General features: G+C 41.4%; 2 long non-coding RNA genes across 2 annotated transcripts; one reads left to right on the top strand and one right to left on the bottom strand.

The window, feature by feature from the left end:
• The first annotated feature begins 9,220 nt into the window (after positions 1-9,220).
• On the top strand, positions 9,221-24,110 carry LOC121823680 (uncharacterized). Its single transcript, XR_006065204.2, has 2 exons — positions 9,221-9,588; positions 16,449-24,110. It is a non-coding gene; the product is annotated as an uncharacterized LOC121823680 (long non-coding RNA).
• Positions 12,951-22,113, bottom strand: LOC143269357 (uncharacterized). The gene is made up of 3 exons (XR_013045763.1): positions 21,794-22,113; positions 16,463-17,453; positions 12,951-13,511 (listed from the first exon to the last, which is right to left on the bottom strand). It is a non-coding gene; the product is annotated as an uncharacterized LOC143269357 (long non-coding RNA).
• Positions 24,111-24,908: the final 798 nt, after the last annotated feature.

Consider the following 24,908-nt stretch of genomic DNA (forward strand, 5'->3'; position numbering starts at 1 on the left):
GAAACTGAATAACTATCATGTTATCATTGTTCATTAATAATGTGTTCTTTCTTTTTGATTCTTTATTCTTCTTTCTTTCTTTCTTTCTTTCTTTCTTTCTTTCTTTCTTTCTTTCTTTCTTTCTTTCTTTCTTTCTTTCTCTCTCATTTCCCCTTTCTGTCTTAAAGAATAGTATTAGCATAAACCCTTGTCTCCTCTGGGACTCACTGTACAGATTTAACTGTCCTAGGACATCAGAGAGATCTGCCCACCTTACTTCCAGAGTGCCTACATTATATGTGGGCACATCACAATTGTATTACTTGGTTTCCTTATATGGCTTAATAAAGATAAGTGGCTGAGCCTGGCTGGTTACCATAGCAAGGGTGCAGGCCCTAGCCCTAACTTCAGTAGCAGAAGAAGACTCCCATCAAATTCGGCCCTCCTGCTTTAAAGTCCACTGTCCTCCAACTATGAACAATATTGTGTTAATTTATCATTCATTCTGTTATAACTAATCAAGAGAGTAGGATAGACTGCTGTCCTTACTCCTCAGATGATGAAACCCAGGTTCAAAGAAATATTTGATTTTGAATATGGTTGAGTATAACTGCTCATCTCACTCCTCCTGTCATTCTAATGACTCGTGAAATGAAGGTGAAGCTGCCTGGGTCAGGTTTTGTGGCATAGACCTGTAATTATGGTATTTAGAAATTGGAGGCAGAAATTTCAAGATTTCAAAGTCATCTAAGGTGAATATGGTCAGTTGGGTGTGGGGAAAGGCCCTTAGTACCAAAGGAGTCTGTGACTGGTTCATGGCCATGTCCATAATTTTCCCTGCAGCTCCAGAGCTACAGGGCCATAGCTCCAGCAAGTGTTAGCTGAGGTATTGATACCCCAGGTTTTCTATTCTTGGTAAAGTTTCCTGACTAAGGCAGTCTAGGTCACTTTAGGGCAGATTTCTGATGCTCATTAAAAAAAGAGAATATTCCTGCAGGTGAGAGAATTGACCTCAGGTAAGGATAAGCTCCCTAACTGCTTGTCCAATGCTGTGTGTTCAGCTCTGAAACCATATACACACAACCAAAAGAAGTGGACTCAGCAGGTTTTCTCATATATTTGTGCTTACTTAATCACACATGCTTAACCAGGAAGAAATTAGGAAGGAAGAATTTGTGAAGTAGTAAACAGAGGACAAAGGAAGTGGGAAAATGATGTAATACACTTCAATTAAAATGTATGAAAATATATTTTTTAAAAAGCAGCTAGAGTGATGGCTTAGAAGTTGAGAGTGCTGGGTTCTTTTACAGAGGACAAAGGTTCCATTCCAAGAAACTACCCAGCAGCTAACTATCTCTTGTAACACCACTTCCAATGATCCTGGTGCCCTCTTTTGGCCTCAGAAGGTATTGCACACAGACTCGCAGTCAAACACCATTTTTATAAAATTAAAATTAAAGAAATATCTACAGTGATGTCACAGCCTGGAGATAGACAGCAGTCAAGGCTAGTTAAAATGAGTGTCTTCTGCTTGTGCATGGAAGCAACTCTGTGCTTCCTCTTAGGCAGCATATTCAGAGCAAAAAGTCTTATTCTTTGATTTGAATATCTCACTAGTAAAGGTCATCTAAAAAGAGCATCCACAGTACTGGTAGTTTATTTTTCCTTGATTTTTTTTGTATTTGTGTTCTCTGCCCTTTGTATGTGTGAGAATTAAATACAATGATACATCTTTTTAATATATTGATACATATTTTAAATGTAGATTATAATTTATGATCTAAAAGACAGATATTTCTCTATATATCTTCATCTGCCTAAGTAGCTACACTTGCAGTCTTCTGACCCTATTTAATTGTTCAAAGTATCACTTGGGATATGATCCTAAAAGAGATATAAGGATGATATCATATATAGAATGCAAAATGTGTTCTAGTCTGCCTTCTCTTATAGCATTATCCTGAGATGGATGCACACTGTTAGTAAATAGATTTTTGTTTATTAATTAATTAACTATATGGAGTGATTTATTACTAGAAAGACATTAATTGTAGAACAGCTGTACATCCAGCCATTAAAAAAATGTTTCTAAGACAAGTCCTCTTATGTTAATTATGGTAACCTTGATCCCAGTCTGTTGCTTCTCAGGGCAATGTCTTTAGGGTCCTCCTGATTAAACAAACTAAATTCTTTTTTTTTCTTTATTTATTTTACAATACTCTTCAGTTCTACATAATAGCCACAGATTCCCTTCTTCTCTCCCTTCCTGCCTCCCTCCCCTTCCCCCCAGCACACCCCCCATTCCCACCTCCTCCAGATCAAGGTCTCCCCCCAAGGACTGGGATTGACCTGATAGACTCAGTCCAGGCAGGTCCAGTCCCCTCCTCCAAGATTGAGCCAAGTGTCCCTGCATAAGTCCCAGGTTTCAAACAGCTAACTCATTCAATGAGCCCAGGACCTGGTACCACTGCCTAGATGCCTCCCAAACAGATCAAGCCAATTGACCGTCTCACCTATTCAGAGGGCCTGATCCAGTTGGGGGCCCCTCAGCCTTTGGTTCATAGTTCATGTGTTTCTATTTATTTGGCTATTTGTCCCTGTGCTTTATCCAACCTTGGTTTCAACAATTCTCGCTCATATAAACCCTCCTCTTTCTCACTAATTAGACTCCCAGCGCTCCACCAGGGGCCTAGCCGTGGATGTCTGCATCCAGATTCCTCAGTCCTTGGAAGGGGTTTAGAAAAAAACTAAATTCTTAAAAGGTTCTACCACCAGCGAGTTTTAAAATTATCCATTTGAGCCGGGCAGTGGTGGCGCACACCTTTAATCCCAGCACTCGGGAGGCAGAGGCAGGCGGATCGCTGTGAGTTCGAGGCCAGCCTGGGCTACCAAGTGAGCTCCAGGAAAGGCGCAAAAACTACGCAGAGAAACCCTGTCTCGAAAAAAAAAACCAAAAAAAAAAAAAAAAAAATTATCCATTTGAGTCATGTATTCAACTGTGTGTTCCAGTAGCTGGTAAAAGATTTATATGTGAAGCATGGCTTCTGCCTTTAGAACAGAATAGGAAGAATAGTTTCTTATGCACACTGTAGGGGCAAAGAAGACAGGTAATTAACTGCTGGATTTATCCTTATAAAATAGGACCTGATTGTGGCAGGGTTAGTGATTTGTAATTTCCCATCATATACTATTTTATATCATGTGTACGAAGGCAGGCCTAATTAGTGAACATACAATTTGGGAAGGTTCTTTTGATCCAATGAATACTGAATTTCCAACTAGTGGGCTCTCCTTTGGAGATATATTCCATCCTGTTTTGCACTGTTAAGTCAGCACAAAAAGATCAGACACAGGTCATTGACTGTAGTTGTTAGTATCAGGTTACAAAGCTCAGCAGCTAACATATGACACAGTGGCAAGGTCTAACAGTTGTTTTTAATGCCAGTCCTCCACCAGCAATTGGTGTGCTCCTTTTGAAAGTCAGGATAGCTATGTGTTTTTCAATTACATTTATATTTATATTTTTAAATGTGTTATTATTTTTACTTTATAATTTGATTTTCTTAGTTGTATGACTGCTCTAACCTCATTTGTTTTATTCCAAGTATTTACCAGTAATTAAGGATTTCTTTGCATTTTTCTCAGGTGTTGGTTATTTTTTTTCTATTTAGAGACTATCCTTCTATAGCTCAGGCTTTCTTCACACAAAGTAATTGAGAATTGCTTTGATCATTTAATCCTAACTCTGCTGTTGAGGCCTGGAAGGACACTCTGCTACTCCTAATCTGGGTCTGAACTGGTCAGTGATAAAGAAAAATAGATCAGTGAATGAGTAACCTCCAAATTTTCTGGCATTTATTGGGAACTTACAAGTGAAAAGGGACCTGTGCAATAATCACGTTAAAAGACCAACTTTTGCCGGGCGGTGGTGGTGCACGCCTTTAATCCCAGCACTTGGGAGGCAGAGCCAGGTGGATCTCTGTGAGTTCGAGGCCAGCCTGGGCTACCAAGTGAGTTCCAGGAGAGGCGCAAAGCTACACAGAGAAACCCTGTCTCGAAAAACCAAAAAAAAAAAAAAAAAAAAAAAAAAAAAAAAAAAAAAAAAAAAAAAAAAAAAAAAAAGACCAACTTTAATCAGGTTTAGACATAATAAAGAAAGAGATGATCAAGAAAGTTGGGGAAACCTTTCTTTCTGTGACAGAAGATGATATTACCAATGAATACTGAAGTAATCAATGTTAAATGATCAATAAGCATACTGACTGCCCAAGACCAAACAATCAAGAATCTAGTTAAAAAACTCAACTTTTTGAAACCAAATCACAGTAGTTAATTCTAGTTGAACCAAAATAGAAGATCTGGAAATAATGGTGTGATCCTGACTAAAAAGACTGTTATTTCCAAGTTTAAGATGTTTAGCCTGAGAGAAAAGCTGTGAGCAGTCCTTGTGGTCTAACACAAATTTCTAGTCTCTGGAGCACATGGCCAAAAAGGTTATTTTAATTTCTTAATGTAATTTTGGGGACTATCATTACATCATCTCCACCATCTCTTTCCTGCCTCTAAGCACAAGTGTGTCAGGCATCCCAGGCTGGACCTTGCCTGCTCAGTGAGAAGGCAAAAGAAACAGGGCAATGAATGTTCTAGTCCAGCTGGGTTTTTAATGTGGAGTGGCATTGCAGAGGGTACTTGTATAAGAATGTGAATTCATTGTCCACCTATTACAACCAGCAATGTTCACAGTACAGAAAGTGGTGGGAAGGAGCCATAAAATTGTCCAGTTTTCTCTGCAGTTTGGGTTGCCAATGTGCAATCAATTAATCAATTATAGGTGATCATTAAATGTCCTGAGTGGCCATTTCTTGGGCTCCACAGACTAGGATCCTTGGCCAAGTGATTGACCTATCCCTATTCAAACTTACATCTACACCCAGAACAGAGATTCTATTCTCCTGTCCAGGGGCCCTTTTAACAGGCCTTCATAACTACTTTTAACTTTCCTCCTTCCTAAGGCACCAAGAATCACTCATCATCAGAGATGGGAGCTCCCAAAATGCTTTTGGCATATTTGGCTTCTGTCAAGGATGAAACTTCTCAGAGTCCCAGGGACACTTCTGGCTGTTAGTTAAGAAAGCAACTGCTTACTTTTCTTTGTGGTTTCTTTTTACCCTAAATTTTCTGGTTGATTTCGACCTCCAGTTCTTATCCCTCCTCCATCTGAAGGTTTAACCCTAACTGCCATTATGGGATGGGGGGCAGTGACAGATCTGTCTTCTTCCAATTGAATTTGAGTTATCAGGTGGAAGTGTTAGGATACCCTTCCAGAGGACCATTTGTCAAGATAAAACTCTCCACTGCAGACAGGAAAGGAATTGCTTTACTAGTGTCTGGGAAGGACTAAAATGTCCAGGGTGTATAAGACATGCTAGATGGGCTTGCAATAGCCTCCATCTATTAGACATTTCCTTTTATACTCTATAGTTTTGTTTCCAGAGTCATGAACCCACAACCAGCTTTCACATCCTTTCATAGCTGTTTCATCAGCCAAAAGTCACAATGAAGCCCTCCCCAGTTGCTTCTGGATAGGGAGAGAAACTGTATTTAGCATCAATTAATTAGGAGGTTAAAACAATAATTAGCCTGTCTTCCTTGATATGAGCCAGTGCTCAGGGAGCCAAGGTCTAAAGTGTCACATCTTGGCAACACCATTTATCAAGAAGAAAATATAAGTGAGGTTTGTTTTCTAAGTAATATTTCATATGGACTTAAATCTAATAGCTGTGGTGTGTGATCTCTTGGGTTGTTACTAATTTTTTTAAGCTTTGGTTAAACTCTCTTTCTGGTGCTGAAGACCATGTGGGTGGCCAAAATTAGTCTTTCTTTATGTCCTATCAAGGCCAATTAAGCAACTAGTCCTCAGGGGTCACTTGGGTGTGAAAGTATCCTCAGAGTCTTCTAGTCTGTCTTTTACCAGTTGTCTATCAATGTGAGGATAAATCAAAGTGTTTTCTTTATGTATTGTGGCTTCCTTTGAAACCTTGAGGAACTCCTTCCCACAATGACCCTCTGTAGACTTGATAAGGTTTCAAATTCATGCAGTGGTGTCTCCATGGACTCCACAAACAATACAACAAATAATCAATGGCTTTTTCACCCCCATGGAACTTGCTGAGCTTGTATGGAAAGGGGAGAAATATTCTCCCTTTCTGTCCACCTAACCACATTAGAATAGCCTCCAAGAATGATTAATAAACACCCAGAATATCAGTTTTATACCAGTTTGTTACTTTTAACTATTTATGATATTTTAATAACCAGACATAACACAATAAAGTTTGTTTTCATGTTTAGCCAGTCCTTGAAATAGTTGATATATAATCTTGCCAACTTTAATAAATACATGATCTCTAAATCTCATCCTTTATGTACCTTAAACAACATACTCAAACTGTCATAACTTGCAAAACCTCTCCAGGCTTCTTTATGATGGAGCCTTCCATGAATCATAATCTTCATATAACTAAGTCCTTCTTTACTAAGGTCATTTATATTCCTCTAACATTTTCTTTTATGTATTGTTTCCTTTTTAATAATACCATGAGACCTAGGAACATTAAAAGGTGTGTTTATAATATGTTGTGATTTTTCTCCCAGGTGAAAGGGGAAGAAGCAATGTCTATCCCATTTGTGTAAGTCCCAATGATGATGCAAAGTACAATGTCACCAAAGTCCATCCTAGGGAATCAATGAATTTATTGAGCTTACTTACTGAACATGAATGAAAAGCTACTTAGAAAGGTTATGATACTGTGGTGGCTTTAATCAAAATGACCCATAGTGTCCCATAGGTATTGGCATTAAGAGGTGAGGCCTTATTGGAGTAGTTGTGGCCTTGCTGGTGGGAAGTATGTCACAGTCATTTCTGCTGCCTGATGGCCTGCATGTAGAACTCTCAGCTCTTCCTCTAGCACCATGTTTCCTGAATTCCACGATGCTTTTTTGCCATGATGATAATGGACTAAATCCTCTTGAACCAAAAGCAAGCCCCAATGAAATGCTTTCCTTTATAAGTGTTGCTGTAGTCATGGTGTCTCTTCACAGCAATAGAAACTCTAAGATACCCCAAAGCAGCCACCCAAGAATGTCTCCAGCAGTGTGTACAATGATTATCCCATAGCTGCACAGGTGGAGCTCAACTTCTCTCTACACTTCCACTGCCCATATTCTCTCCATTACATTATGTTTCTTAGTGGACAAGGGAAGTAAGCTTGATAGCACTCAAAGTTAATTCTCAATTTTAAATGTGGATTTCGCATACGTGCTTACATAGAATCTACCTCTTCACAAATCTTTCCCAGGTTATGCACTCTAGCTCCAACCTAAAACCAGAACGTCACGTGTCAGTAGGGCTGATTTGCATAGAGTTGCCCAAAAAAGAGGCCCTATATATCAGATGGAGGGGCTGCTTCCTTCCATGGTGGAATATCAACAGTCAGCAAACCTGGTGGCGGTCATGCTTTGTAAGCAGGCACAGATGATCATGGCAAGGTCACATTGTTTATCTTAAGATAGTGCTGAGCAACAACAATTAACTAAAAGTATGCTGAATAGAAATGGTGTATAAAATAATGTAATAAATTAATATTTTTAGGCACAATATGTTAAACTCAATCTTAGAGAAAACACAAGACAGTCTTCACGGTTTTGGATTTTAATTCAAGTATGTAGTTGATACCAAGAAACTGCAAATATATACAAATCCTCATGGAATTGATGTTTGCAGCATCCAGTACAACACAACTAAGATATCCTTCATATATATATATATATCTCATTAAAGCATGATTCCCCAGCTTATTATAGATAGATTTTTACACAGAGGGTCTCTTTATCCTCTCTGTGGATGAGCATCCCATTCACTGTTTTTACTACAAGACATGTGACCACTAGTATACATTAAAGGTGAATAAACATTTACACCCTAGTATCCAAATCTTTAACAACCCTGGTTAACATACTATTCATCTCTGGGGAATTTTAGAGGCAGTCCTCTTATAGCTAAATTGTACCTTGTGTAAATTACTATTTCTTAAGCATTGGTAAATCCTTTATATCACCAATTATATTCTTCAGCATTGCAGCTACTAAGTGGAGTGCTACCCAGTACATGAGATGCCATTTACAACCTCCTCAAATTAATTTCAAATGGATGTTATTCCTAAATGTCAAATGCAATATACAGAACTTTGAATGTACTTGAAACTAGGCCTCTCTGAGTTTGGCAACCTGCATAGGCTTTGGGAGGTTTGTCTAAGAACCTGGTGTATAGAGCAAAAACATCTCCACCTCTAATACTCGGAATAGGGTTTGGAGACTGATAGAGATTCACAACATGCCCCCATCATTGGGCATAATTGAGCAAGCCGGGTGGACCTAGAAACTTCCATCTAGGCATTCCCGGGTAAAAATAGCCATTTCTGGGTCAAAACATCTGGCATGACCAGGTCCGTGGCTTTGCATGGTAGCGTAAAGTGCACAGCGCAACGCAACCATGTGTTCTACATGCATGCATGGAGTAGACACATGGGCCTGTGTATGCAGTTGTGGCCCAGCCTTTATAAGCCGGCACCATATTCCCGACTTCTCTCTTTATGCACATGTCTTTCCTGCAGGCCTGAGCACATCTGTCTCTCTCTTATCTTAATAAAACTCTTGTTAGTGGATTCTGTCATGTTTTGTGACATTTCCTCAGAGGGTAAGAGCACCACCAAATAACTAACAGAGACCTGGTAAAAATCTGGGGCCTGGGACTTTGGAAAGGGTTTCTTCAGATCCTCAGAACCCAACACTTTCCACACAAGGGAGTGTGGTTATCAGTCCCAACACCACTGTGGACTTTCTTTATAACATTCTAGAGTTACCCTGTGTTCCTTTTGTGCAACATTGTCTGATTAGCCTCCTTTTGAATTTGTATACTTCATTTTAAAACTGAACCCATTGATTTTCATTAACAAGAGACTTGCTGTCAAATTTGGCACAAATCCCAGGCAATTGGGAAATGTCTGTCCTTAGATTCGAAGGCTGTTCTGGGAACCACTGTGCTGTCTCCCTTCTGCTTAACCTGGTCCTGTCACTCAGTCCTCACCAGCCAATCAGAGCTTCCAGCAGACCTGCCAGTCAGATGGGCATGTTCTTCCAGGAGCCAAGCATCTGGTTCAGCTAATTTTCTTAGGAAGTCAGAAGTTGTCACATGTGCTGAGTCTTCGGCTCTATTATGGAGTGAGTCAGCTCACCAGCAGAACCATGAGGGGCTGCTCTCCACAGATGAGGTGGAGCACTGGGCCAAGATGAGTGAGGGGCCACTGTCCCCAGGAGGGAAAGAGTGGCCAGCCATGGTGAGTGAGGGGCTGCTGTCCCCATGCAGTGAGGAGTGCCTAGTATTGTTGAGTGCAGTGCCGCTGTCCCCAGACTAGGTGGATCAGCCAACTGAGGCTGGGGAACTGGTTTGGTGGATCCTCCCCTGGCTAGGATGGAGCAAGCTTCCAGACACAGAGTTCAGCATGTTCCTGCCTGGTTCTACCTAGTCCAGCATGGTCCTATGTTGTTCTGGTAAGTAAGTGGGTGGGGTTGTCAGCTTCTGAATAACTTCACTTTCTGGGCTGTATCTGCACAGAGCATTGGGAGCGGATCTATACTGAGAACTATCCTTGATGTTAACGTCACTGTGAAATTCCAGTGCCTGTAGTGCTTATATTGTCAAATGTGGAGAAATACCACCAGATTTGCCAAACTTGGAGGGTGCTATGCCTTGGAAGAGGAATCAGAAGTGCTCTGAGAGATTGGTGGATTTTAGGACACTACCAAATCCCCAGATTAGGGTCCGGTCTGACCATAGTGTGGAAGGACAAACCTGAGAAGGATTTGCTCTCTAAGTCATTTGATCTCTTCTCACCCAGTAGGGTAACTTCGAATGTTCTGAAATGCAACTGAGTAGTCCTAGCTAATGAGGGATTCTGGGAAGGCTTAGCAATCAGGAACACAATTAGGAGGTAGCTTACACTTTCTTTCCAGGATTCCTCTCTTGTTTTGTTGTAGCTTATGGTAAGGAAGTCCACAAGCCATGACTTGGTGAGTGTGAGGACCACTGTCCCCAGACCAGAAAGAATAGGTTGGCTGAGCTGTCAGAGCTTCTTGGACTGGGATGGACCATGAGCCAGACTGAAGTCTGTTGCTCCTGTGGTAACCTGGGTAGTGGCCCTTGTCCTCTGAGCTTTGTTGAGTGTGGGTTCCCTGGGGAGGGGAGGCTCTGCCATCCTGGCATGGGAGGATATGATGCTTGTAGTATCACTGTTCAGTGTGCACACATAGGCATGCTTTTGGTGTGCTGTGAGAAGACAGATTGGAAAACTGCAGGTCTGGTATCGAGAAGTTCTGAACATTGCATTTCTCTTTCATGTTTGTCTTATAAATGCTATCAATAATGTAGAACTTGGTAGAAAGATAGAGATGTGGACCTTCTTTCAGCAATATGTGTATTATGCCCAGATCACTTCCTCAAAGAGATCACTGAAGACTGAGGATGTCCAGAATGCAACAGCAGGTTTATTCTATAGATAAAATCCTAGGCAGAGAACTTGTTCCTACACCAATATAGTGAGGCAGGGAGGAGTTGCTCTTTCATTGTGAGGCTAGCTTTTAAAGGCAAAAACCATATAATTTATTTCCTCACAACCCCCTCCCCACTCTGGTTAGTATCAGTTCCTTTTTTTCCAGTCTTTGATCTTTTGTCTGTTCAGCAACTGCGTCAGTTTTACAAGTTGTCTCCAGAGTTGAGATAATTTATGGCCAATTAATCCCACCAGGTGCCCGAACATCCTGACTTTGTAGTTGCTATCACCATCTGGGAACCTGAAACTGGCCTGAGTTTTATCTACACTAAGATATCCTGGTTTAAGCTTCTCTTTGTCTGTAGGGAATAGAGTGGGGGTCTGACTGAGGTTTTACAACATGATTAAAATTCTTCTAACTTTCTGAGATCACCAGCCACAATGGTGTTTTTCAGTAAAATATCATTCTAGGAGATAAAAGGGATTTCTGAGTTGCAGAGGTTTATTGTGTGTGCATGGTGCTGGGTGAGTGGGTAGGGCAGAATCAACATCTCAGGCCATAATCCATGTGACAGAAAGCTTTCATAAGTAATAAGAAGCCTTTTTTTTTTTTTTTCATGATTTGGGAGCTGATTGGTGGCCCAAAAGAAATCCAGCCAAATGCTCCCACTTACTCTGTCAAACTGGTTGTTTCACTTTTCTTATTTATTTGTCCATGCACAGAAATAAATATGAGCTGCTGAGCCCGTTTGGTATTTCTTATAGTTATATGATTTCAGTGCAGGTGATGTTGTTTTAGATAATCAACTAGGAGGCTCATCCTTGGGAAAAACAACTTTCCCTCTCAATAGTCATTAGTTTCCTGTAGTACTTTGTCTACAGAGAGGGTCTCATTAGATCCTCCCCACACCCCGAACCTTGTATGTTAGTATGTGTATTTGGCCATATTTTCTTCTTCATCTGGGATCTACTTGCAGGGCTCAGCTGTGACTCTGGGTTCCCAGCTCCCATATGATTCCAGCTCTGGAGGTCCAGGTCTCCTCTTTCAGAGCCATGTGAGTGCAGTGGATTGGCAGTCCTGCTGTCTCCACTGGCCTTGATCTTAGAGCATCTCTCCAATTTAGCTGCCAAGCACTTGCCATTCTTTGTTTTCACTCAAAACTGAGGTCACCATAGGTGTGCCAGGTCCTCTGAGTCAGGCTAAAAATAATGTCTGGCAGGGCATTTCCAGGGAGGGGGAATGTCTGTGAGCATGTTGTGTGGGTGTGTCTATGAGGGTCTTGCCTGGTGGTGCATCGTTAGATTGCTGTGCTTGTGAAGAGAGGAGTGAAGGAATTCCTGCCTGGTTTGCCTCAGGGAGAGGGTGTGTTTAGTGTCTGTTTTGCAGGATTGGCTCAGGGAGGCAGGAAGGAGTGCCTCTTTCTTGGGGAAGTTAGTTTTTATAGGCAAAACCCATAAAATTTCTTAGAGGGGAGGGGGTTAGTACGGGCCCATCCTTGATTGGTCAAGTTTTTCCCGGGCCTGGACTTTATCTTATCTGTTTGCCCTGTCAGGAGTTTTACAACTCATCTCCAGGGTCTGGTCTTGTTATCTCTGGAGAGGGGCATCTCATGGTTAATTGGTTACCATCAGACATCCTGACTCTGTTCTTTTGTTCCTGGGGCTGGCGCCATCATTTCTGGGGACTTGAAACTGGCCTGGCCTAGATCACAGTCCCCAAAGCCTCCACTGAAGACTTTTAGGTACAGAATGCAAAAGTAAGTTGTTTTCTAAGTTTACAAGTCTCCAGGGAGGCTCTTCCAAATCTCTCACTCACAGCAGGGAGGTGGGAAGGAGTGCTCCCCTCTCTTTGTGAGGCTAGTTCTTAAAGGCACAGACCATATAATTTATTTTAACCCACCTCCCTTTTTAGTCTTTTGGTCAATATCCTGACTGTTTTCCAAAGTCCCTGTAGCAGATACAGCCACCTGGGGAAAAGGGGTCTAAGTTCTTATCTACACTTAGGAATCCTGGTTTAAGCTTCTCTTTGTCTGTAGGGGATAGAGTGTGTGTGGGGGGTTTACTGAGGTATCACAGTTAGGAGTGGCAGGATTCAGGGAATAACCAAGGAACAGCTTGCCATGGTCATATAGATGAGAACCTGATGCAGGAAAAGGAAGGAAGCTTCCACCTACCCCCTTTTTTTCCTTTAGTCTTTATTGATTATCATTTTTTTATTTTTTAAATTACACTCATGATATTCATTAATTACACTCATGATATTAATCACATTTGTGGTATTCATAGATTACATTTGCAGTATTCATTCAAATATATATATATATATATATATATATATATATATTTTTTTTTTTAAATGCCAAATGTCATTTATTGAAGGGGGGGGGGAGGTCTTAAATACAGGCTTACAGCACAAAGGGAGAACCCCGGAGGGCAGAAGTTCACTACTGATGTTTTACAATCTCGCATCTAAGCTGTTAACGCCCATTATTCAGGATACACAGACAAGGAACTTCCCTTAAGCAATCAGGAGGGTGGAACCTGACAGGGAATTAGCATAGGGAGGATATCAAGGTCAAGGTCCGCAAGCAAGGCAACAGTTACCCAAAACTGGGGCCAGGGACCTACAGGTCTCCCTTTTATTAAAAAATGAGCTTCTGACTTGGGTTGCATAGGACATCAGCACCACCTACCCCTTTTAAAGTCATTCCTGCCACCAGGTTGCCTTCTTATCTTAGAGTCTCTAGGCTACTCTCCAGATACTTCTTTGAGTCCAGGTGCCTTCTAAATAATTCCTGGTCCCCAGCTGCAATACAGAGCTTTCCATGGCACCACCATTGCCTCTGAGACTTTAGAAGTTGCTAGAGTCTTGGAATGTTCTTGGGACAGCATGGATGATACTCATAGGTGAGCTCTTTGGTAAAACTGGAAAAGATACAAGGAGAACAAACTCATAACTGTTGTTTTGAGGCATTTTCTCTTTTGTATTTAAAAATCTAGTTATATTGGCTATTATCAGAATTATGAAGCTTGTTGATGTTATAAATTGTTGCTGTTCCTATAGATTGTGGTTACATGACTCAGGGTTAGACAATTGTTTGGAAGCTCCCTCTTGTATAGAAAACTTATGTTTTGAATAATGAGCCAATGGTATAGAATGAAATGTTTACTGGAATTTGTTTTATATATTCAATGTAAATTATTTTATATTTGTTTCATGTATTCCATATAGTCAACATATATTAATCATTAAACTATACAGTGTGAGTTTTAGGATAGCTGGAGCTTTTTAATGAGATCTTGTCTCAAACAACAGAACAAAATTATATCCAATTGTGTTTGTGTGTGTGTGTGTGTGTGTGTGTGTATTATTGAAAAAGGTCTTTCTATAATGTTCACTAGGTAGACCAAATTCAAGCAGATCTACTTGGCTCTGCTACCATACTCATCTATATTCATTTCTGAGAATGATTTGACAGGGCCCAGTGGTCTTGTATATTATTAAAGTGACCAGCCTTAATAATATACTTCCCAGGGCCTCAGAAGAGAAACTACAAACAGTGAGATTTATTTTCGGGAAAAGAATCACAACACACCAAGCTCTTTAGTCCATTTGCTTTTCTTTCTCAGTTCTAGCTTTACAGTTATATACCCAAACAACTGCAATCCTCCCCCTCCAGCCAGGTCACCAGGCCTCAATTCCTGCAGGATCATAAAGGCAGGTAAGAATTTTCCTGAGGCAGTGACCCATCAGGCTTTCTTTTATAACCCAAAATGGGAGTAGTAAAGGAGGAGATCAACTGAGTTCTAATGACTGGTTAGTATATCAAAAAGGGATCTATGTGCTCAGTCTACATTCCTAGAAATGGTTAGGTAAGAAGTTAGGGGTCTATTAGTAAGATTGTATAAGAAAAGTGGGTCTCACCTTGAATTGCACAAGAAATAAAGCTATCCGCCTGAACTAGGAGACAGGTGTGGTTTCCTTTGGCCTTGGATGCTTAAGTCTGTTCTTACAGAGTACAGAGGTATCTCTGTTATGATCCCTCCAGGGATGCTCCTGGCCAGATGCTGCTAATGACAGTAACTGCAGAAAGACCTGCAATTAGGGATCCTGGCTGCGTTACTGCTCAGGAGGTTATCCAAATACTCCTTTAGTAGAAGGGAAATTGTGCCCAAAGAATGATGGAAAAGCTACAATAGCACATGAGAAATTCATAGTAGGAATAATCAAAAGCCAAATATTACCAAGATTCCTTGAGCCTCAGCTTGTCCTCTGGAAGGCCCTTGGTTTCTTCCAGGGATAGCTTTGTCATGATCAGCTAAAATGCTACTTTATATATTTTTGTGGTTTGCAGCATATTGGTTGACACCTGAAATGACTTTCAGATATTGTCCCTAACCTGAGGACCTCTGTGGAGGTTAAGCTGGAACACTTCAGTGCATTTTGGAAAACATTTCCAGGATGAGTCAATACAAATCAGAGTTGTAATTTTATTTTGAGACATAGATTCTCTATGTATCTCTAGCTGTCCTTGAACTCAGAATGTAGGTGAGATTGCCCCCAAACTCCCAGAACTCTATCTGCCTCTGCTATCCAAATATTGAAATAAATGGTGTGTGCCACATCATCCAATTGTAATTTCATTATTTATTTACTTATGAATGTTTGTATGTATGTGCTCATTTATTTGTGGAAAGGTGTGCATATGTGTCATGGTTTGGGCACAAAAATCAGAGAACAACTTTGGGTGTTGGTCCTTTCCCTTCAGCATGTTTGACATAGAGTTTCTAGTCTGCTATCACATGAAATTAGGCTTGCAGGATTTCTCTTGTCTGCCTTTTCTCTTGCCTTAAAAACACTGGATTATAGGCATGCACTCTTGTAACTGATTTTATAATACACAAGTAAAGGGATGGTTGCAAGGTGAGTACTTTATCTGTTAAACCATTTTCAAAGTTTATGAAACAGAGAATTTTGGAGTGAGTCTGTTTTGAGACACAGTCCCACATTCTAACCTTGTCTGGCTTGGAACTCACTATGTAGTAGATAGGCTAGGCCTGGAACTTGAAGAGGTCCACCAGCCTCTGCCTCATGTGATGACACTTTGGTAAAAAGAAATTTTTATTATGGATTTAGCACAGATATTAGTAGAAATAAGTTTGGAAAAGTGAAGTCTTGTGAGGGAGAGCCACACTTAATTGATAGAAAGCCATGTTACAGTTTTGGTGACTTTATAAGATCTATTTCAATGAATTCTTAGGGAGTTTCTCTCTCTGTGCCTCTTTCTTCTCAATCTCTCTCTCTCATCTCAGTCTCTCTCTCATCTCAGTCTCTCTCTCTCTCTCTCTCTCTCTCTCTCTCTCTCTCTCTCTCTATCTCTCTCTCTCTCTATCCTTCTCTTTGGTAACAAGATCATAGTTCTGTTCCTGAGGATGTTTGGGTGTGATTCTGTTTTAATGAGGTAAAAGCATGGGTCAGAAGAGTTCTGCACTGTGCCTTACTCTACATGAGGTTCATATTTCTGCCCTGCAATCCTCAGACAATTGTTGCTTACACCTGGGAAAGAAGTAAGTCCATACTCAAAAGATTTTACATATTTTGGTGTCAAACATGGCTCATTTGTATTTGAGATATCACAAAAAAGGAATATTTTTTGTCTACACAGCAAATTTTATTAATTTTGTATGATGGTTAATATTGATTTCAACCTGATAACATGTAGAATCAGCCAAGGGACACTCCCCCAGGCACACCTGTGAGGGCTTATCTGGATTATGTCATTCTGTAGGGTGTGCTTATTATTAGTTTGTATATTAAGTTCATTGAGAAAAGAAGACTCTTCTCTCTTCTATAAATTACAGGGACCAATGCCTACCCAGGTCTCCATAAGCGTTGGAGGCACCAGTTGGAACAGCATCAATCTTCTTTCACCATCCGGCCCATTATGATCCTGCTTCCTGACTTCAGCACCAGCGGCTCTGTCACAAGCTTGCCATCAGTTCCTTCACCACGCTCTAATGTGACCATCACTTCTCCATCAGGCTGAGGGATGCTTCAGAAGAGACAGTGTCGCTCTGGATGAACTATCCAGTCAACTTGATGTCCACATCTACCTGGCCAACTCTGGTGACAGCATCTTTGATGTGGTAGAGAAGACACTCAGACATCAAGGGGTCCTCATTCAGATTAACCAGATTAACTCTTTTTTTTTTTTTTTGGAGAGAAGACACCCACAGTACCACCATCCTCTTAGACAGCCATGCCCATCTCAGTCAACAATGCTTCTCTGTCTATTCTCAGGGCTTTTGTCTTACAAAGCTTCTACTTCCAAGTCTCATTCAGCTAGGCAATAATCTTCTCTGTCTCCTGCAGCCTCTCCATGGCCTCCTCAGACCCAATCTGGGGCTCAGCACTTGGGAAGAAGGAACACTCCAGCTCCCCATTGTGTGGAGGAGGAGATGAAGGTGAAGCTGGGGTGGGAGGAGATGATGCAGCCGACACAGCATCTCCAGAACTGCCCTCTTTTACCTTTAGACCTCGTAGGGCAGATGCTGAGAGTCCCTGAGCCATCAGCAGCTCCCACAAATGTGCCACCTCCTTCTGTAGCTCTCGGGTAAGCCAGGCATTGAGACATCTTGCCCTGTGGTCAGTATAGCCATAATCCAGGCAGAGACATTGTGGTGCCTCATATGTAATCTTCTCTGGAGACCTTGAATCACTGCTAGGATCTGGAAGCCTGTCTGATATAATAAGCTTTTAGATCAACATTTAAATGCCATATTCTGCAGATTTCTGAAGTATGAGGGCTGTCCAGGTATATCTGAATAGACAAACTTTGCTTCTAGTTACTTGTTTCAAGCTCAACCCTGAAAACATATGCAAGGGACTGAGTAAATGAGTAAGCTTATAGCTGTATTACATCAGTACTTACTTACCTGCCACGGACTGGCCCATCGAGGGTACCACGACCATAGGATGTGGTGGTATTTTATTTGTACTGAAATGTGATTTTAATTGTATGTTAATAAATAAAGTTGCCCAGGGATCAGAGCTATTAGAGCCATAGCAAGAGTGTGGCAGTGGTGGCGCATGCCTTTAATCCCAGCACTTGGTAGACAGAGCTAGGAAGATCTCTGTGTGTTCAGGGATACAGCCAGCATTGGAGACATACACCTTTAAGACCTGGAGGGCTGTACTTACAGGCAGTGTTGAGGCAGTCATGTGTTTGGGTTTACAACCAATGAGAAGGCAGAACAGAAAGACTATATTTAAAGACAAACACACAAGAAGTAGGTCTCATTCGGAGAGGTAGGACCACTGCAGGAGGAAGCGTAAGGTTTTAGCTCTGACCTCTGACCTCTTGGCTTTCCCTTTTACATTGGTTCTATGTTACTTATTTAATAAGATGGTTGGCTACATCTATGGTAGGGGGACCAGAGCTTGGGTAGTCAGGAAGGCAAAGATTTGGTGAATGACATACAGACAACACACTCAGAAGTGGTTTGAATCTGCTGCAATTTTACTTCTGCAAATCCGTAGTTTATATACAGAAAAGAAAACTATCAAGTCATACAAGGAGCAACAAGAGCTTGGCAATAATTCAATTACATCATCCTTAAAAACAGTAAGCATACAATTATTAACCAGTGCTAGACATATCCCTTCACCCACAAGAACTTTATGACCCAAAAGAGCAGTCTGTGATTTTTAAACTTAGTACAGTCCCTAGACTTGTGTGGGCTTATTGTAGCTGTGTCCATTTTTATCTCAGCCACTTGCTAGTTTATAATTCATTTTTACTTTTCTGGTTCTCATGACCCATTTAGCCAATTTGGATGCTGCAGATCCTCCCTAAGTCTTTCTTTAGTTCTTTACCATATATTTCTTCTAATATAAAACCTTTTTACTTGCTGGAATATGGACTCTTGTACTTTTATGCCTGTAAGGGGAAGGGGTTCTGCTGTAGTCCTTAAGTTTTCCATGCTGAACTTCCTCAACAGAGGGGCCCACCATCTGCCTCCTATGAGATAATGTTTTCTGCCATAAATTACTTTAGTTGGGATTCCTAAAGGATTCCTAGTGGGTGAGTGTTCATTCCCTAGAAGTGCCTGAACTATTATACCTTTTATTATCTAGCGGCTTGAGGTCTTTAAGGAATAGCTCATTCTGCTACATCTAAATAAGGTCCATGTCCAGCTTCCCCTTTCCTCCATATTTTACAACCCAAGCATTCATTAATTTTGGCTGTGTTTTATAGATTACTTAGAACATTATCAGAAAAGCAGTTATACACAACCCATAGCCCAGAGAGCTCATGATCTGTGAAGCACGTCTCCTTCGAGAAGGAGGCATAACATGGGCACTCTGCAAGGGACCTCCAGGGAGCTTAGTCCTGTGGGACACGTATCTCCCATCCTCTATTACTGACATAATTGTTCATGTTACACAGACGACACTGGAGTTGGTGTGGCACTTACCCTGACTATAATTTAAAAAACTTGATTACTTATAACTGACTATTTATGTTCTCTAACAGTCTACAATAAGTAGCCTAAAAGCAATGCTTTTAAGTCGAATCTCTTCTAGCATCAAATATGGGTTCAGTAAAGAAACCAAAACAAAATATCAATATAAAACATATATGTATCAGTTTATCCAAATAACTTAAGTTTAACAAACTTAACAAATACAAGTAGGCTAGACAACATTCTTAAGCCTGAATGTACCTTGGGTAAGGAGAAACATTTTTAAGTCATTGGTTTTTAGCTATAAAACTTTTCCTAAAAGATTAAGATTCTCAAATATCTTCTATAATATCAACAATAAAGTATCTTCTTTTATTTTAAGGGGGAGAAAACATGGCATCATCATAATCTGTATAAAGTAAAAACAAACTCCAAAGTACAAACAATCCTAAAGTTCAATATCTGGGATTTATTTATAATCTTTTTGGTTCTTTTACTTAGAGGCTTGGATGATTTCTTTGACCCTACTTTTGGCAGCATGTACATAGCCTGCCTGCTCCATTTTATTATGGCTGGTGCTTCTGGTGATCATCACCTGGCACTAGCATTTTTTAAAACTGATAAGGTCTGCCACTGCAACTAGACTATTTTTGGAACTCTAGTCCTGCCATACATTTGCAAACCTCAGCTGTTTCCTATGATTCCTTTATGTTACAAACTTTCACTGCCAGAGCAGGGTATATTCCTGTGTATAAAAGCATTGATGTGCAGCTTTAATATTTATTAATTATCTTTTTTTAAACATATGTTGCCATCTATTTAAATTCTCTAGTAACTTGCTGTTGTACACTTGGTAAAAATATAAGCACTTAGGTGTTAACCTCAGTAGATCTTTATAACCTTAGTAAAAGATGGCTGCCAGCCAGATGGCTGCCCATGAGGTCACTAGCCAAGATGGAAGAAGGCATGTGGTTGCTGTTTAAAGCTTGTTTTTCTAAACAATAATTACTTGCACACATACCCACAGTTGGATCCAAGTTACACACATACATACATGTGTGTAACAATGTAAGCTTGCTTACATTTTCAAGTCACATACCTGTACACATACACACATAAGCAGTTTGCAGAATCATTAGCCATTCTTAAGATGAAAACCAATAAGAATTAACTTTCAAATTCAGTATTTGCAGTTATAAGAAACCATCACAAACAGTTTACATCACATCTCCTCTGACCTTCTACAACCTTCCATGTACCCTCAGTCCGTTCCTTTGATCCTTCAAACATTTACTTTAGACAAAATCTGCTTTTTCTTTTCTTTTAAAACAGAAACTCTTACCAAAGTCTTTCTTGTGATTTCCCTCAGTAATCTAGAATATATTGTAAAGTTACAAAATTTTAAACAAGAACAGAAAATACATGCATATACCATAACAAGAATAACTCTCAGTTTGCATCAGCACTGTACCACAGACAAGAAACTGTTGGTTAACCTCATATAGGCAGTGACATTCCATTCTTGGAGCCAGACCTTGATCAGGTTTTAGCCCCAGGGCAAGTCTTGGGACTCCCACCCAACAGCAAGGGAGATGAAGAGGACAGGAAGGCGTGCACCATGGGGACAAAAGATTGCTGTTAACCTCAGATTTTCAAGTACATGAGAAAGGCAGACTGAAAGTGACTCTATGTCCTGGCTGGGCCCACAGACTTGTAGGCTACTCCTCAGCTGTGACCCTTGAGGGGCAGTTAGTTCTCCACCAGCCCCCACACTCTAAGCTCCTGGAGGCTCCTGCTGGCTCCTGCCAGCTCTGCTCCATGTCCACACGGGAGCCCAGCCAGAACCTGCCGGCCATATCTGGGCCCCCACAGTGCTCATAACCTGTCCTAGCACACAGCCATGCCTAGTTCCCATGCAGCCTCTGGGCCAATTTGGCTGCCACCCACATCGTGCTGTAAAGTCTCTACTCCAAAGCTCTCTGAGTGAGCTGGGGCCCTGAACCTGCTGCATCTAGGCCATGTGATTCTCACGGGCCACCTACCTCTCTCAACGGCACCCTGGGTCTCTGAAGTTCTGCTGCCTGCTGCCTACACTCTAGTCAGAGAGAGAGCAAGGAAGTAATGGGGGAGTTCGGTTAGTCTGTGATAGTTTAACCACCAAAGGGGTCTCCATCTCTTCCATTGACAATCCAGCCCACAAGTCCCGATGCATACACAGGCTCAGGCATAAAACACTCACACATGTGGCCATAGTTCTCACACATTTATACATTTATATAGGTATAACAAATCACACTGACAAACAAGATAGGCAGACAAAAAGGAAGAACAAGGGCCCTACAGATGGTCCAGGCAGACGAGAGTCCAGAGAGGGAGCCTTGATTATGCCAAAGACCTTACAGATGGGACAGGGACACTTCAAAAGAGTCTCCCGATCCCCAGAGTTCACAAAACAGGCAGACCCCTCACAGGTGTCCGAACAGATGGACCCCTCACAGGTATCCAAAGAGATGGACCCCTCACAGGCATCCAAACAGACTGACCCCTGACAGGCATCCTATGATGGGGGAACCAGTGGGGACCCCGCATCCTGATGAGGGGTTGGGACATCTCCCAACTCCTCCAGGGTCACCTTACAGGCACGTCTGCCAAGGTGAGAGCTTGTCAGATTCAACCACCGGCTTCGGATAAGAAAATGAAAGTAAAAGGAAAGCAAAGACAAGAAAATGGAGTGCTCTTACCGATCAGTGCAGATGGACCTCTGGAGCTTTTAGGGGTCCCAGCGGGGGGTCTCTGAGATCCTGGAGAGCCCCCAAATGTTGTGCCCAGATCATAACCCCAGAGAGACCACCAAGGATGAGCATGCTGGAATGCAAAAGCAAGGTTTAATTCTGGATATACAAGCCTAGGCAGGGACTTTGTCCAATACATCCAACACAGTGGAGGCTGGAGGAAGTGCTGGCCTGTCGGCAAGCTCAGATTTTAAAGGAAAAAAAATCACAAGATTACATCATTTAGGGGTGCTAGCACAGGTACAGTTCTGATTGGCTCACTTCTAGGGGCTTTCTAGAAATCATGGCTTAATCTTACTTCTAAGGGAGCGGTTTCCTGCCACCATTTCTCATTGGCTGCCCTCAGGTGGGGACACTTTTATGGTCAGTTACCCTGGAAACCAGGGTTGGAACATTCTATAGTCCTGCAGCCATTGCCTCATGACTACCTTGTGACTCTGTACTTTTACACTTCCTGGTGTCTGGAATCTGGACTGACTTGTTTCAGAAACTAATGGCCTATTCCCAAAAGGAGAAATCTTAGGCCTTAATTTTAGGGTGAAAGCATTTTGGTCTTATTTCTAAGATGGCTCATTTTGGTCTTACACTCTGGTTCTGGTTGGGAGCCTGCAGCCAGATTCATTGTTCTGTGCAGCCCCATGTAGTTCTTGAAACTCCCTAAACCCAGGTGCCTGCCTCTGAATAACTTTGCTTCGTAAGCTGCCTCTGTGCACAGCATTGGGAGTAGGGATCCATGTGTGGAAACATCTTTGTAGTTCAGGTCAACATGCTTTTGGTACACCCATTGAAGCAGGCTGCCAAATTCAGAGAGGCCTAGTTTTTCTAGTATCTTCTAAAAGTTCTGCACTTAAGCAGGGAGGAGGATCATCTTTTGGGGAGCTAGTAACTGTTGTGCCCAGATCGTGACCCCCCTGAAAGACCACCAAAGACGAGCATGCCAGAATGCAAAAGCAAGGTTTAATTTTGGATATCCAATGCAAGCCTAGACAGGGACTTCGTCCAATACATCCAATGCAGTGAAGGCTGGAGGAAGTGCCTGCCTGTCTGCAAGTTCAGTTTTTAAAAGCAAAAGCCACAAGGTTACACCATTTAGGTGTGCTAGTACGGGTACAATTCTGATTGGCTTACTTCTAGGGGCTTTCTAGAAATCATGGCTTAATCTTACTTCTAAGGGGGTAGTTGCCCGCCACCATTGCTCATTGCCTGCCCTCAGGTGGAGACATTTTTATGGTCAGTTACCCTGGAAACCAGGGTTGGAACATTCTATAGTCTGGCAGTCATTATCTCGTGGCTACCTCGTGACTCTGTACTTTTACACTTCCTGGTTTCTGGAATCTGGACTGACTGGTTTCAGTAACTGGTGGCCTATTCTAGGAACTCATGGCCTGTACCTGAAAGGAGAAATCTTAGGCCTTAGTAATAGGGTGAAAGCATTTTGGTCTTATTTCTAAGATGGCTCATTTTGGTCTCACAGTAACAGCCTGTGGCCTAGGCGTTGGGAGCTTCCACTAAGGGCCTGATGTATAGACAATAAAACAGAGCTCGGTCCCTAAAATCAGGAATATGCTCGGAAGAGCTGGAAATAATCTGGGACCAGGGCCTTTGTGGAGAGGGGTTGCTTCGGGAGTTTCTGAGAACCTAACTCTTCCTATGACATGGAGCTATGGTTATCAATTCCAAGGCCACCAGGAACTTACTAATGTTCATGAGATACCCTGTGATCCTTTTGTGCAGCATTGTTTGATTAGCCTCCTCCTGAGTTTGTCCCATTGCATGATAGTTTCTGCTGACTTCATAGAAATCCTCCATGTCCTTCCATTCTTTCCCCTAGCAACTCCCCACCACCACATTGAATGTCGTATATCAGATGCTGTTCTTCTAAAGAAGCTTACTTGGTATGTGACATAGTTTGTGCAAGATCTCTCCAAATGAGCTTTTGTCTTTTCTCCATTCTATTTTTCCTATTTTTCTCATCCCCTGGCACCCTCACCTCAGGACCCTGTTACTGAAGAATGACCTGTTGTATCAGGTCACTGGTATACTTAAATAATTCTGGGAATGTCTTTGCTGTTTAAGTCTCCCATCTGCCTAAGTGGCTATACATGTAGTTTCCTCTCCATATTTAAATTGTTCAAAGTGTAACCTTGAGAGTGAACCTAAAAGAACATTAAGGATAACAGCATATATGAAATGAAATATCTGTCTAGGCTGTCTTCTCTTTGAGCTTTAGCCATACATAGTATCATTAAAGTGATTTTTTAAATAATCTCATAAGTGTGTGGAGTGATTTCTCCCTGGGGCATATTAATTCTAGAACAGCTGCATTTCCAGTCTTTTAGAAAAATGTTTCTGAGATAAACTCTCCTGTGTTGATTCAGATGGCCTTGATTTCAGTCTGTTTCTCTCCAGGGCAATGACCTTATGATCCTGTATATTACACCTTCAACATTATTAAATTAAATGGCTGTACAACTTCAGAGGTTTTTTGTTTGTTTGCTTGTTTGTTTGTTTTTGTTTTGTTTTGTTTTTCAAGACAGGGTTTCTCTGTGTAGTTTTGGTGCCTGTCCTAGATCTCACTCTGTAGACCAGGCTGGCCTCAAACTCACAGAGATCTGCCTGCCTCTGCCTCCCAGGTGCTGGCATTAAAGGAGTGTGCCACCACTGCCCAACCAACATTCAAGTTTTAAAATTATCCATTTGAGTCATGCAGTCAACTCTCCACCACAGTCACAGGAAAATGATTTGCATGTGGAGCTCAGCTCGACTTCTGCATTTAGATCAGACTAGTAGGAATAGTTTATTTTGTACACTGCAGGGGAAACAGGGCAGACAATCAACTGCTGCAGTCTCCATTATGAAAAAGGATCTGATTGTGGGAGAAGGAATGATTTTATAATTTCCCAGCATCTTTTAATCAATGTCACATGAATGAATACAAACCAGAATGGTGGGTATACAGTCTATGATTGTTAACTTGAGCCAAAGAATATTGAACTTCCAATTAGGAAACAGTCCAAATGCAGATGTGCTTAATCCTGCTTGACACTATTAAGTCAACACAGAG

Source organism: Peromyscus maniculatus, chromosome 18 (assembly GCF_049852395.1).
Source record: "Peromyscus maniculatus bairdii isolate BWxNUB_F1_BW_parent chromosome 18, HU_Pman_BW_mat_3.1, whole genome shotgun sequence".
Lineage (NCBI taxonomy): Eukaryota > Metazoa > Chordata > Mammalia > Rodentia > Cricetidae > Peromyscus > Peromyscus maniculatus.